Here is a 16164-nt window from a genome sequence, read left to right on the forward strand (position 1 = left end):
CCTCAAGTTGCTGTCTGTTCCACATCCCGACGTTCAAGAGTAACCATCGCAAATCTCAGCCTTCACTCCATAGTTCCTCTTGGCCTGAGCGTTTCAGGGGAATGGATTCCAGAAGAAAGACTTTCGATAATAACCAAGTCTGACACTCTTCCCTTCCCAGAAACACAACGCATTTTCAGATTAAGGAAGTCGTTTATTGTTGGAGAGTCCATCGGATTGATTACCAGTTTCACCAAATCTAAGTGATTACAGTGGGGATATCCCAATTTCAGAGGTATTAAAATGTAAAAAAAAGTTCATACTACAATCGATGAAATACAATGCTCACAATAGCCAGCATTTACTGAGACCTTATCATGCTGTGATTCCAAGTACTTCACATGTACTGGCTCATTTCAGCCTCAGCCCAGTCCCGTGAGTTAGGTCTTGCCATCCTCCCGACTGCACGAATGTGTAAAGCCAACCCAGAGGCGAAGGCGGTAGAGCCAGGAGAGACCTGGGCGGCTGGGCTCCACGGTGCCCTGCCCGCTACTCCTGCTGCTGGCTGAAGGGATGTGGCTCCCCGGGGGCAGGTGTTAATGCTCAGATTCCAGCATCTACTTCAGGTTGGACAGAGTCCAATTACTGCTAAATGAAACTAACACCTATTTAAAGACAAATAGCCTTTAGCGAGACCACTCCTTGCCAAGAGTTCAGTAAAGACACCATAATATTAAGACCTCGTTGCCCAGGAGAGATGCTGCCCATGGGTTCTATGATCCAACCCATTTTCTGCAAAATTGTACAACCAGAGACCCCTGAGTACCGTGTCTGTAGACCGGGGACACAGGGCAGTTCTCACACTGCCCCCATCACACCCTGTCCCACTGGACAGCAAGCAAGGGGACACACTCACTCAAATTGCAACACCATGCCACACTAGGGGTGCCAGGAACTCTGAACCCCTGCCCTGCACACATGGACACGAGCCCCCTTCTTAGGCTTGCCTGGACCATTTCTCAAACTCATCTCCCCAGAGAGGGATTCAGAGGCAGCTGCCCATGGGTGCAGACATGGCTGAGGTTTGTGGGGCAGAAAGAGGGGTGGCTGACTTGGCTCTGATGGACCCACCAGGCTGTTGTGCCCAGTCCCAGAAGGTGGAATTCTGCATTCAGGCCTTTGGCTACCATGAAGGCACCTGAGTCAAGGGAGGAGGTAGACCTGCATTCTTGGCTTCGGTTGTGATTGACACATCGAGATAAGGCATGGGCCCCTGTTTGTCCCCATGCTGGGGCCCACAGATACGGGGTGGGGGTGAGAATTCAACCCTGCATGCTTCAAAGCTTGGCTGTTTGTGTGTTGGGAGTGTGTTCCTCAAAAATGAGAATGTCAGAATTTAAACAGGCCCCAGGAACCAGCACAAATAACACCTTTATTTTCAGCAGAAGGACTCAAGCCCAAGAGAAGTAGCTAGTGTCAGGAGTAGGAAAAAAATGGGTGGTTTCAGGTAATCAACAAATCCAAAAGAAGAAAAATTCAGACATTTATATGCAAAGGTAATAAACCATTTTTAAAGATTTGCAGTGACCCAGGGCGAAGAGATCATCCTGCTGTAAAACACCACATACTGCCTGTTTTTTTGTGTCTTTTTGCTTCAGTGCTGTCTTTGTGGGCTCTTAGGATTTCCTTAGCTCATTATTTTTCCTTTAAATGTATGTTCTCAAATCTTTGCTTCAAATCTAGGGATAATAGCAAAATTGTTTTCTAGCAGGACTCAACTACAATTATTTAAGTAAAACCAATTGGATGAGGACCCATGTTATAAATTGCACCTTCATTATACACTTTCTTCAAAATTAAAGGTGCCTGCAGTATCAACCAATGCTGAGAAAGGAATGAAAATTAACTCTAGTAATAATTCCAACCTTTGTCTCCAGAAATAAGCACACATAATTCTAAAGGATTTTCAAAACCATGATATAGGAAATAAATATTCTCTGTGTCAGAAATATACAGTATTTCTAGAATGATAAAAATCCTGCTACTAAATCCTTTCTCCCAGGGGCCAGGAATTTATATCCTGAAACATCATTTTAACTTTTCAAAAAGAAAGAAATCATATTTTGAGAGTGTAACCAATACCTTCCAAAAAATGATAGTTTTTTTTCTTCATTTTTAAGATAAAACTTCCCAGATATCTGATAGATGGCAACAGTGATGCCCACTAACGCACCAGTAAAACTGAGGTACATGCATAATGGCATTTTTAGGTTTGTGTTTCAGGAACTTACAGTTTTTCAGAAATGCTTGGAAGAAAGATTCAGCCATTGGGTTTGTGCAATGTGTGCCACGTATGAAATACAACATAAAGTGAGGCTCTTGAATCTCATGTGCTGGCAGCGTGTAAGAAGCTACCCTCTGTACATTAGCTCTAAATTTCAACAGCACGGGGCCACAGGAAGTCGTCAAAGTCATGGCAGGCTTAACTGGAGCTTGTACCCTGGAAGTGTGATTTGCATGCAGCAGTAGAAAAGCACTGGACCTGACCCCAAAGTTTCAGAGACGGCCAAGTAGTGCAGGTTAAAACAGAAACAAACCCAGAAGTGCCGAGATGCAATTTCTGACAGATAATTATCTGCTTAACGTCCTCTGATATTGTTGACGTTGGCTGTTAGTATTTAAAACTACCTATTTTGTACCCAATTTTTATATCTAACTCTTCTCTAATGATCAAAAAGTCTGCAGTTCTAATCTACATTCTGATTCCCTGAAAAGTAAAAAAAAAAAAAAAAAGAAAAATGCAATCAAACATTCCTGTTGCATATTTAATATACTTCCCTGTCTTGTAGAAAACCTGGTCAGGCCAAGGTAGCCACAAATCACTGGACAATCGGGATTCAAAGGTTTAAATGACGTTGATGGGAGGATAGAGGTCCTGTGAGATGCAATAAGGAAGAGCCTTCGACTGCATTTGTCTTCACAGTGGGGTAAATCCCTGTCCTTTGCTGGGCAGTCCGAGAAAGACCACGGGAGCCCCGACGGAACATGTCAGTGTTTTCTTCTGCGGATTTTTACCCTCCTCCTCCTCCACCTGATAGTCCATCACACAGGTAAACAAACCGCTGGAGGACTTGGAGCCAGTCAGTGTCCCCTCCACCTGGAGCTGCCAGCCCTCATGCCCCTGGGGCTCTGGCCACCCTGCCTCCGCGCTGCACTTATCACGCTGCACGTGCCACGCTGCACTTATCATGCTCATAGGCGACGGCCGCCCTGCCTCCACGGGACCCAGCCTCCACCCTCGCCAGCCAGAGCAGACCCGCAAGACTAGCCCTGGCCATGACTCACAGAGGGAGGCTCTGGAGGAGCAGTTTGCCCAGATCACCCCTCACCTGCTCCCCAGGCCCTGGCTAGTCTGTGCATCTGCCCCACTGGCGCCCAAGGCCAGGGGCCCCTCATGTCCACACTTGCCCACCCGTCCCCCCAACCCTGCATCTTCAGCAAGAAAAGAGCAGCTCCTCTTCCAACAGAGGCTGCACATCATGGCACTGGGTGGAGAGGACACCAGGGGGTGGAGTGCCCAGCGGGTGACGGGTGAGTGGAGAGGGGAGGGTGCCCCTGCATTCTTCTCTCCCCTGCAGGATGTTCCATAGACCATCTCTGCGGTGGAAGACTTGCCCTCCATGCAGCACCCATTCTTGGGGTCCAGCCTGCAGGCTGCTTGAGCATCCTAATGCCTGTGCCCTGAGTGGGGGCAGAGGGCCACATGTGACCAGTGGTGACCCCATAAGTGATGACATCCTCCACTGCTCTGAGTCCCGGGCAGAGAAAAGGCCCTCAGGCCATCCAAAGAAGAGGACAGTAAGTACAACTTCCTTTTATCTTTCTTAAATAACTGGAGAGGAAAATTAGGCACAAGACCAGAGTCCCAAGCCCCCACTTTCTCCCTCCCAAGCTCCTGCCCCCACCGGGCTTGTCCTCCTGGAATTGCCTGGCACGCACCCCCCAACAGAACCTTTTATTCCTCCACCCAGTGGCCAGATGCATCTCAGGCAGGAGGAGGCAAAGCCACCTGCATGTTAAAATAGGAATTATTAAAAGAAGAACTTTTCATCAAGACCACCAAATAGTTAAAGAACATTATGATTTTCTGGTCAGAAGTGTGCTATGATACCTGGTGGTGGTTGGCACTATGAATAAAGCCTATTTCTGTACCATTTCTTCCACAGTGAAAACACTCCAGAACTTTTCTTTACCATTTCCTTTATGTGAAGCAGAAAGCTGACTCTCTGACAATTAGCAATCTTTTCTGTCACATCCAGTTCAACCTGAGCATGAGAATAAAGCCACCACATGAGGCAGCTCTGTCAGTGGGAGAAAGTATGAGGGAGCTTGTCAGGGCTTTTCCTGACAAAGTATATAATGAAAGCCAATGAATCCTGGTTCTTTTCTCCCTAAAATGAACGTGAAATGGATTTTAAAATCAGAATTTAAGGTGTTCATGATATTGTAAAGCACAAACTAACTGCAGCAGAGTAAAATATATACAATTAGAATCCTAGTTGTGAAAGACTTCAGTGCAAGGGATATTTGTTGGAGTTGAAAACACACAGAGGTGTGTTAAGTAAAGCATAAAAACATACACTTGTGTAAACTAATTGGATAATGACATATATTACCAAAACTGTCAGCTTCCACTGTGCCTTAAAAGTTCTTTTGTTAGGCACGCAATTTCATTGTTAAGATAGCAAAACGACACAAAAATACCTGTTTGCCAGCGTTGGCCCAGAGCATGTCCCTGCCTATCTGGGTGCAGATAAACACTCCTGCTGCTCCCTCACTATCTGCTTTCTGCTCCTGTCCGTGGGTGGGCGAACCGGTCACTGCCTTGGCGTCTCTGAAACTGTCAAAGTTGAGTACTTTAAAATTGCACACCGTGGTCTTCATCTCCACCTCTCCATTCTTCCGTTCTGAACCAAGGATGGGCTTTGCAAAGCCTTTAGCGTAAGCCAGGGAAAAAAAACAAAAAACAAAAACAAAAACAAAAACAAAAAACATGATTCCATGGGACCTTCACAAAAAAGGTACCTGAGTGAAATTACCAGTGAATATAAAAGAACCGAGTCTACCCAACAACCAAAATCCAGCAAAAAGGACATTATTTTGACCAGTGCTAACACGGCCCACGCCATCCTGTGTATTTCTCAGCAGGCAAACAGTTTTTCCTTTTTCCACCCCACCTCTCTCTCTCTTTCCTTTCCTTTTCTTTCTTTCTTTCCTTCTTTCCTTCTTTCCTTCTTTCCTTCCTTCCTTCCTTCCTTCCTTCCTTCCTTCCTTCCTTTCCTTGTCCATGGAATGATAGAGCCAAGAAAATGAACTTAGGCAACCACCAGAAACAAGCCCCAAACGAACAGCTAGAGCATTCTATCAGAAAGATCCTTCTTCTGTGTTTGCAAGCTCAGTAAACTAGATGTGCTAATGGTTCATTATTCTCACAGCTCTGTGTTAAATGTAGCAGAAAATGACCTTTCTCTCATTGGCCCTGGCCCCTAGATCTGAATCCGGGAACGCTAGGGCTGTTTTCAGAATCCAACATAAAGGTGGGGTTGGCACACATTGTCGCAATCACCAAAACATAACTTTTTACCAACTTGAGGGAGAGAACAAAAGTCACAGTTGCCCAAGTAGCAAGAGTCAGTGCTACAAGCGTAGGTGACGATTCCAGCCCTACCTGATCCCCACGGCCTGTTACTCCCACACCGGGAGCTTCCAAGTGAAGTTCAGCACACGCACATCTCACCAGAAGAAACAGCCGCTCTGCCTGTGGGTCATGCAGTGCCCTGCACCCAGGCGCCACCAGGTCCTAGACGACGGTCCCAGGGGCCGCACACACACCAGTGCGAGGGCTGAGCTGCCCGGGGGCTCCATCTGGGATCCGCTTGGAAGTCACTGCAGTTCAGGCACCCAGACACTCTCCTCCTGCACCCCCCTCAACGCCGCTTTGCAGAGAAAGCACAGCAGGTTGTGCCCTCAGCCGTCCCCTTTCACCTCTCGCCATCGACCAAGGACACCCCCTCCTCCTACCTCGCGTGCCTCGCGCAGCTGCTGGTCGGTCCAGGGCTCTGGGACGCTCCGGTCCTCGTGGGCGCCGACAAGCTCTGCCTGTGAATTACAAACGTCCTGTGGCAGCCGGCTGGGTCCCCGGCAGCCGCCGCAGCCCTGGCAGTGATGAGCACAGCTTGAGACCATCACAATTAACCAAACATTGTGTGGCAGCAACAAATCAACAACGAACACCAGAGCACAAATCAGGCAAAGTCCCATTTCAGAGGGATGCTGAAAGCCAAAGTCGCCGAACGCCACGTTCCTTCTTCAAGATCATTCCAGCCAGCCCCTTGGAGCTATTTTTACTGTACCATAATGCACTAGGTCTGGCTTTTACCCTATTGAAAGAGCATGAATATATTATTATCCACACAAAAGAGCAGGTTATTGTTTATGAATTACCAGCCTTCCCAGCAACAAAGGCTATTTTCATAAGAAAACTCAATTTCATTTTAGCTCCAATTTGATTACCAGCTGAAGAAAAGAAGCTCTGCCCTAACCCTCAAAGGATTTTTATTCATACCATTGAATGGGCTTTATTGCTTCCTTTTCAAAACTGACGTAGAAAGCTTTTAGAGTAAAACATTGACAAAAAATTATTGCGCTGCTATTTTGTGCAATAACAGAGCAGAAGAGGGCAATGATTTCTCCGCCATCCTTCACGGCACTTCAGAATAGCAAAGGCTGGAATTAATGACAGACCGGAGAGAGGACGCCAGCTAAGGTCTCACAATGCACGTCAAATCTAAATGATCACCATACATTGAAAGACCCCAAAAAAGCCCACAGCTGATTGATTCACGGCTTTCACGAGAAAGACAGGCTTGAAGAGTTTATTGCACCACAATTTACTCGGAATTATCATAAAAATGAATGTAGAGGCTGAATGTCACCCCGGCACGCTCCAAAAACACACATCCAGGGACAAAGTTCATGAGGAACGAACGCCTGTCACGGCAACGTCGGAGGGCCGCTGGCTGTCCGTGATCGGCTTGAGTCACCGCTGTCATGCAGGGCCAGGCTTGACCTGGGCTCCGTGGAGGAGCAGCCTCCCTCACGCCAGAACATCCTTCCATTTAAAGTGGGAAAACCTACGGCTGCAAACAATGGCCCCGTGTCCCAGATGCTGGACCCAGTCGCCCTGCACCCAGACCGGCTGTCCTGGGGCTGCCCTGAGGGTGCGTGTCTGTTGGCTGGTTTGTTTTCATTCCCCAAGGAAGAAGTTTGCAAGGACTCAGTGGCTCACAAAAACAGTTTTGGGGCAAATGTTTAAATGATACAGGGAACCGCTGCTAAAATGGCATTCTCCACATGCATGGCACTTCTCTTTTCATTAAAATTTGACCAATAATGGTTAAGCTAGCAGGGTTGCCAAAGAAACCTGCACTTGACATTATGAAAATAGAATCTATGGTGTAGTAACTTGGCGTTGCAGGTGCCCCAGCCAATGGCATGTTCACGCTGGCACCTGGGGCAGCATGGGACTAGCCAAGATGGAAAGGATGCCCTTAAAAATCTGGCAGCCCGTGGGGCAGTTCCTCTGCTGGCTCACCCAAACAGTACAGCTGGCACTGGTAAGCAAGGAATGTGTCATCTTCAGTGTTTTATTAGGAAAGCAGCATTTATACTTAAAAACAAACAAACCAAAGAAAGGTAAAACTACCCTGGTTGGCCGTTACATTTTTTAAAGGCTGTCAAATACAAATGTCAGATGCTAGAGTTTCCTTCCCTGGCAGTCAGGCGACCGGAGCTCCACTGTGCTCTGGGACACAGGACAATGTCCAGTTGTGATACAACATTTTCAATGACATCCCCCCCCACCACCACCGCTCCAGAGCAGCCACCATGTCTGTTGACAATGTCACAGCTAATGTGCAAAGAACCCAACTTCCTGCAAGCACTCACATGCTTATATTGAAGCTTCAGCATTGGGCTCGTGACAATAAGATGACATCCTGGAAACAGCCAGTTCAGTTAATAAAAACAGACCAGTCTGCATCTGAAGATCCTTCAGATCTCTATGGTAGTCATGTTTTCCATTTCACCGAGAACACGAGCCTGTGCTCCCGAGGAAATACAGGGTCAGGTCCCTGCAAGCCTCTGGTGATGATATTTTCATCAACCGATCAATCCATATTGAAATGGATCAAACTAATCATCCTTTGTGTTACATGTGTTTTCTGTTTAAAGACACTTTAATGTATATTGTCCCTTCATTAACATGGAACCCGTGGCCAACAGCATGCAACTCAGGCCTGAGCAAGGCTCTTCTGACACACATGTTTTCTCTGTGAGGCCCATCACTGCCTCATGCTTGGAAACATCAGCCAGCACTGCGACACTGTGCGTGGGGCCACTTCAACCAGCAAAACCCCACCAAAAAAGAGGTTGAAAATGTGGTAACAGGACCCTAAAAAAGACTGCAGTTTTAAAGCACAAGAACCAAAACAAGGATGGGGGTATTGTGTTGTTCGAACTGGGCTGGAAAGGAACACGATGGTCAACCCAAATTTTTCACCCCCCTGCAAAAACTTGGGTGTTACAAATAAATTTTATTAAGTAGGAGAATTCATGGACACAGGATCTGTGAGCAATGAGGATCCATGTATTCTCTTTCTGACACAAGGCCATCTGCAATGGTGTCCTCCCACAATGCACTCATAGAGGCTCTAACCCCCCCGTGACTCTCTGTGGAGATAAGCACTCAAGGAGGTAATGCAGGTGAGATGAGGTTGTAAGGCTGGGGTCCCATCTGATAGCATTGGTGGCCTTGAGAGGACCAACAGCTCTCTCTTCCTCTCTGCACATGTGCACCGAGGAGAAGTTGTATGCAGGCCAGGAGGCATGCTCTCCCCAGACACTGGCCTTGCCCGCACCCTGACAGCAGACTTCCACCCTCCAGTATTGTGAGTTAACATCTCTTACAGACGCTGCCCAGGTCATGGTATTTTGCTCTGGCAGCCCAAGCTGACTAAGACCAAGGCAAAGAGAGGAGCAGAGATGTGGCATTATCGATCAACCAATAAGCACTGGTAAACACCTACTGTTTACTAGCTGGCATCTGCAGGCAGAACGACAGGAGCCGACTGGAAGGTTGCAGTGAGAGCAGAGATGTGGGCCTCGCTTTGGGGAACACAAGCCTATGTCCCACGGAAAGGTGACACTCGAGGCTGGTGAAGGACTGGCCACTCTGAGTACAGCAGGATGATAGTTTTAGGCAGTAGGAGTCGCGGGGAGCCAGCCAGTCTGGGGGGCCTGGGGGCCCACCAAACAGAGGGGCAACTGTTGAAAATGTGGGCCTTGCTGATGTCACAGTCACTGGGGGAGTACCTGTGTCCACCTTGTCATGAGGTCCTGGAAATCTGTCTTCTTAACTCACTGCCACAGGCAGCTCCTACTCCTCCAGCTAGAAAAACACAGCTCTCAGTTGAGCAGATAAGGTCCAAGTGACCTAGAGAAGTTGACCAGTATTGACCGGAAGCACCATGCACAACAGGTAAATGACAGGGTCTTCAGATGAGCCTCCCCTGGGGAGCTACAGCTCCCCCCTCACCTGGCAGCAGGGACCCACCCACCTGCGTTGGCTGGCCATCAGCCAGGTAGCCAGCTCGGCTCACAGGATGCCCTCAGTGTGCTCAGGGAGGCTTAACTCAGGAGTAAGGATGTTCATGGCCTTTAATAACACTTAACTTGAAGGGACAAAGGAATGCACAAAATAGATGAGACATGCACCCCCTCATAATGACTTTATGTTCAGGATAAATACAAAGGGACCACTGAAAATGAAAGGAAGCTTTCTTCCAAGCTGTTGTGATGTCCACAAAGCCAGAACGATCTGACCAGACCGACTCATGGCTTGCTTGTGGGACAACTGGCTAAGCCTCCTGGTCAAACTATAAACTCTGGGAGTAACCAGGAGCCCTGCTCACTTGTCTTTGGATTTGCAGTCTGGCACATAATAGCTTCTCAGTAAAAAAAAAAAAAAAAAAAAAAACTAGCATGACCTGCCTTCAGACAGTATGGATGGACTAGTAACAAGAAAGACAGAATCTTGAATGTTGCACCTCATGTAGACTAAGGCCAAATGCCAAAAATTATTAAAATTAGGGAACATGACCATGAATTCAAATATTATGAATTTGTTTATGTTTAAAATACATAAAGGATCTTTAAAACTATGAGCTCTCGCATTTTCAAGCAATTTAGAACTCCTTTCAGTTACTCGGACTTGATGTTCTGCCTCCCGCCCCAGATCCATGCACATGTAAACCCAAGCAACTGCCCACTTTTGCCTGCCTTTTAGCATTTGGAAGCAAAGGAGCAGAAGCAGTGATCAATGAGAAAATGTGTTAGTACAGAGGCAGTTCTTCAACTGTCTGAGGTCGATAACCATATAGTTTGGGCTCCTAAAAGTCAGGTCAGGTCCTCAAGAGGTTCAGAATGTCCTACTCTTTGGCCTGACATTTCAGTCCTCTGTGCAAAGTCCAGCCCACTCCCCCTAGAAAAGCAAACCTGCAAGAGTTACAACTAAGGAGGCCAAAGAAACAAAATAATCATGTTAGCACAAGCAGTAGAGTCCCTGCCAGTCTGTCCCCAGAGCAGCCCCTTCATCCTTGCTGACACCGACCCATATTAATGCCAACATTGGAGCATGACAAAACGTACCTCATGGTCTCTTCCAAGCAGCCGGGCTGCCTTGGGAAGACATTTTTTCAAAGTCTGATGGTATCACTAGACATTTATGAAACATGTGACTCTGTCATTAAACTTGTTACTCATCCATTGTTCAAGAAGCACATCTAAAAATCACACCAGGATAAAAATCACTTCCATTTTTTTATTCATTATTCCAGTTTTTATCTCATTCTTCTTTATGTTTCAAAACTATGACCTAGATGCTTTAAATCTGTGATTTGATTGAGTACTTGCCCCTTCTCTCTTCTCTTTTATTTCCTCCTCCAGTTATCAAGAGGGAGAAGCCAGCTCCTTGCAGCTGGTTCACAGGCTCTCAAAATAAATGCACATCGGAAAACTTGAGTCCAGATCAGAGGAACCACTTCAGCCTCTAGTTCCATATATACAGCAGCAAGAAATGAGCCACACTCAACCCAAAGTATAAAATTACCTCATTTAGGAAATTTCTATTTAAAATCCTTCTGGATTTTGACAAGCATTTTCTAAACTTGCCCAGTGATATTGCTCCAGTGATGGACACTGTTTTTCAAGCCTTCTGGTGGTACTTGGGACACAGTCTGGCTATAGGATCAAGTACATACACCGGCTACACCTATCTGCAACCTGAAGGGAAAACCATGCCCTAAATGTGCACTGGATCTGCCCTCGCCCTACCTCTCACCCACAAAATGCATTTAAACCACCTGCAGAATGACACTGAGTGACCCACCTCCACTCATACCCTCAGGAGCCTTCCTGCTACAAGGCAACACCTGGCTTGACCTGCCGATGGGTTCTGGGACAAGCATTATTTCAGTAAGGTGGACACACAAGGCTTTGGATGGACATACATGGTATTCACCAGCCATGGAGGAGTCTGATGTTTCCCAGTATGATCTAATGGTAATTCCCCCAAAACGACTTTATGTCTTCTTATTCAATCTAGTTCTGATACCAACCATCCAGTTGGCCCATGCCCACCAGTTCAATCATACAAAATGGCCAGCCCCCTTGGAAGCCAGTCCCCCAAATTCCGGGTCCCCAGATCATCAGCACTTCTGTTCAACTAGGTACAAATTTGGAGGTTCCTTCAGGTTCAGTAATCTGCTAGAACAACTCATATAACTCAGGGAAACACTATTTATAGGATCACTTGGTTTATAAAGGATACAAATAATAACCAGATGAAAAGGTAACCATGGTGGCAAAGTCTGGGGAGAGGGTGGGCGCAGAGCTTCCGTGCTCTCTCCACACAGGCCACCCTCCTAAACCATCAATGTGCCCACTGCCGGGAAGCTCTCGGAGCCTCAGGGATCCAGGGATTTTATCTGGAGTTTGACTGATTGAACTCAATCTCCAGTCCTCCTGCCCTCAGGAGTTCAGAGGGGAAGCTGAAGTCCTAACCCTTCTACATAGTGATTGCTTCCTGGGGCAGGAATCAGCGACTAAACTCCGGTGTGGCAAAAAGGCTTGTTATAAATAACAAAGGATCTTCCTAGGGTTTTAGGGTTTTCTAGGGCTTTAGGTTTCCTAGGGTTTTAGGATTTTTGTGCCAGGTCCTGGGAGCAAAGGCCAATGCATTTTCACTTCACCTCAGTAGGGCAGCGTGTGAGCCCAGACCCCTACACCATCTACTAGGTGCACGGTAGCTTTGCAGCCCTCTCTGGGCATGCCAGCAAAGCTGGCCTAGCTTGGGGCTTTCAGTAACAGGGGGCTGAGGGCAGAAACAGCAGAGGTAGCTCAAGTGGACAAGTCTGTGTAGGAGCCGTTTTGCCTTGGGAGTACTTCTCCCAGCCTGTCTTCTCCTGTGTAAGGGCCTGCCCCATCGGCACCTTCAGACTTAGCCTGGCTGAGCCCAGGCCGGTTGCCTATGTCCCCTGTCCTGCATGCCCCTCCTCCAGGTCACACCATGGGCATAACAATGAAGACCGGCCTCTGTGATAGCTATGGGGCTGGAGACTAAATGGAAACACATGCTAGCACATCCCTGTCTTGGTGGTCATTCTTGTCACATCTTGTCTGAAATGGAGTGTGACTGCCGAGGCCTGACAGGTGAGCGGGAGCAAAGGCCACTCATGACACAGTGATACTCACCACTCCCAGAGATGACCCCTAGTGAGAATGGTCAAGGTCCTTCAGGACCAATAGGACAGAGATACAGAGAGACTTATCAGGTATTAGCTCACATGACTCTGGAGGCTAAGGTCCTGCGCTTGCCCTCTGCAAGCTGGAGCTGAGGAGAGCCTGTGGTAAAGGTCCAAGGCCTGGGACCCAGGAGGGCTGAGGCAGGGCAAAGTCCATGTCCCGGCTCCACTGTCAGGCAGAGAGAAGATTCAACTTGCCCTCCTATGTGCTCTAGTCAGACCCTGGGGAGGGCAACCTGCCTACTCGCCCCACAATTCAAACTCTCATCTCATCCAGAAACTCCCTCCCAGACACACCCAAAGGCCATCCCAGGGTATCTGGGCACCCTGTGCTGTAGGAGCTTTATGTGTCTGAACCCACAGCTCCCACAGCCACTCTACAGAGCAGGTACTATGCTTCTCCCCATTTCAGAGATGGGGATCTGAGCATGGAGGGTTAGCAGTACTGCTGACAAGTGGCAGCTGTGGGATTCCCAAAGGACCCACCCTACAACCTGCTCAGGGGTAAGGCCCTGGCTTAGAAGTCCCCATCACCCCCTTCACTTCCCCACAGCACCTGCCTGCACCTTTGATGCACATTCCTGAGGCATCCTTCCACAGATCAGAGGGTACAGGCAGGCATGGTGCCCACACTCCACACAGACAGGACCACAGTCCAGCTCAGGATAAGCAAATCATCCCAATAAGGCCTCTCCTGGTAAGTGTGAGAACCCAGAGCCATGGACCGGGGTGTCACTAAGCCACATGCTCCCTCCAGACTTGGTGGTACTAGAATAGCCTTTATAAGTTTACACCTATCTGAACTGTGCAAGCCAAAGGCTAAGTGGTACTCATGTTATAACAAGGGAAGGGCCTGATCACCTCATACTCCTTCCCCACCATCATCCCAGGGGCATCCTGTAAAGTCTTGCCAGGATTTGGATCCTATGCAGGCTGCCTGTGTCTCAGTTAAAGCCCAAAGTGTGGAGTTCCTGAGAGCTCGTCATGAGGGCCACGTCCAGGTTGGGGGGCACTGCCCAAGGGATCAGGGGTGGGCAGCCCCACCAGGGAAGGAGCCAGCCAAACCAGGAGGAAGGGCCATTAGTCAAGCAGAGGACAGGAGGCTGCAGAGGCTGACAGCAAGGGAACAGCAATCTGGAGCAAGTGGTGCCCGCTGGCATAGGGGGGATGAGACACAGCCAGTGTCTTTGATTGTGGCTTCATTCAGGCCAGGGTCACCTGCCTCAGAGGCAAGAACAGGTGGGAGCTGGCCAGTCGGGCCCAGGCTTTCCCGGAGCGGGGTGGATGGGGGCAAAGGGGAACTGGCCTTGACTCCAGCTATACAGCCTGCACACAGCCATGGCCAGTGTCCTCAACAGTGGAAGTACCTGCGTGGTTCCCTCGTGGCATGGCGCGTCTCCCTGTCCCGTGGACAGAGCCCCAGCAGCGATGCTCAGCTCTGCATCCTCACCTAGTCCGCCCAGAGCAGCATGAGTGCAGAACCTGCTCAGCCTCGGGCCTTCTGCCGGAAGCAGCAGCACGTGCTCCAGGTTATCGGTGGAACATCACCGTCCTCCAGACCGAGGCGTGGGACAGGCGGGCTAATGTGACCACCTTGGATCCACCCGACCTGAGGGTCAGCCTGAGTCCAGAATCTCCTGATCTCTGAGAACAAGTCCACTTTGCACGATCAGCTAGTACATCCAGAGCAGGGCAGAGGGGGTCAGATAGAACAAAGTGTCATACAGGAGGGAGAATGGGGACATGTGTGAGAACCAGAGTTTCTCCCAAAGGCCAGAGAGAGGGCAAGGGGCTTGCGGACACCGAGGGCGGTGGAGAGCACAGCAATACCACTCGTTAGTGGAGGCGTGACAGGAATAGTCCAGCAAGCAGACGATGGGGCTCCAAAATGCACACATGCTTCCTTTTATAGAAATCACAATATTACCCCCAAGTCAAAGCCACCCCGTGAGCCAGGCTGACCATAGAAAGCCCATGAGTTAATGATGCATAAATCACTAGAACAATGTGTGATGCCACCTTCATTTTCACCACACACACACACACACACACACACACACACACGCACACACTCACGCATGCACACGCACACATGCACAGTTAGGAAGGAAGCACCAGAACTGCTACCTGTGTGCCTGAATCCAAGCAAGGAAACAAATATTGCTGAAGGGTTTTAGATGGGAGGCGAAGCTGTCAGCCAGAGTACAATGGCACGAAGGCTCTTCACAACACAGAGAAAAGAGACGCTGTCAGAGGGTGGAATATTCTAGAGGAAAAACAGGGAAGAGAACAACTATGGTGAGCAAGTGCCTGAGACAGACCCACTGTGGACGGACAGTGTCTCTGAGACAAAGACAGAAGAGTGTGGCCTCGGACCAGAGGGAGCAAGGACACCGCAGCAGTGGGTCTGGACAACGTGGAGGAGATGCTGTCACAGCTGCGGGGACCTGGGGGAAGCTGCAGGAAGGGCAACTGAGCCATTTAAATCTCACTGGCTCCTTTGTCACTGGATGAGTCGGCCAATGTGACACCCATCCAGAGACTCAGGGCGGGAACCCAGTCCCAGGCCCTGTTCCCTCTGCCATTCGGCAGCAGTGGAGCATCTACTGGGAGAGCCCAGCACCCCATTCTTGATGCACTGAACCATCGTCCCCATCTCACAGGCGAGGAAACCCAGAGCCCCTACATGGAACCCAACAGATTCCCATTGGGATACTGAACCCTAGGCCCAACCCAAGACACCTCCCATGGAGCCCTGCCCTCCACCCGCCTGGTCCCACTAGATCTGAGGGGCTTCCTCTTAGGCATGGTGATAGTGTCCTTGTCACCTGAGTAGGGTGACACAGGCATGAGCTGGGACCAGCCCCACCCAGCCCAGGTGCTACAGCCCCAACAGAAATAGGCTTTCCCTTGCTGGCCTCTGGGAAATGCTGAGCACACAACCCACTGGGTGTGAGAACAGGGAGTGATGGGACCGTCTGGGGACATTAGAGCTGAGGACAGCAGGTGCCAGCCCAGCCCAGTGGTCACCACTGGCTGGGCAATGATCAGTACACCTAACAAGGGCGCAGACCAATCAGAGAAGGGAGACATGGGCCCAGACTCAGTGCCAGGAGCCTGATCACTGGTCATGACTCCTCCAGCTGCCCAGGAGGCCCTAGCTACTGGTGGCACAGGGAGACTCAGGAGGCCAGAGGGGTGCCCATCCCTGACTACATGGGAGCATCTCAGCATGCTAATCTCCAGCACAGCTGTGTGTCAGACA

The sequence above is a fragment of the Vulpes lagopus genome, chromosome 16 (genome assembly GCF_018345385.1).
Source record: "Vulpes lagopus strain Blue_001 chromosome 16, ASM1834538v1, whole genome shotgun sequence".
NCBI classification, from domain to species: domain Eukaryota; kingdom Metazoa; phylum Chordata; class Mammalia; order Carnivora; family Canidae; genus Vulpes; species Vulpes lagopus.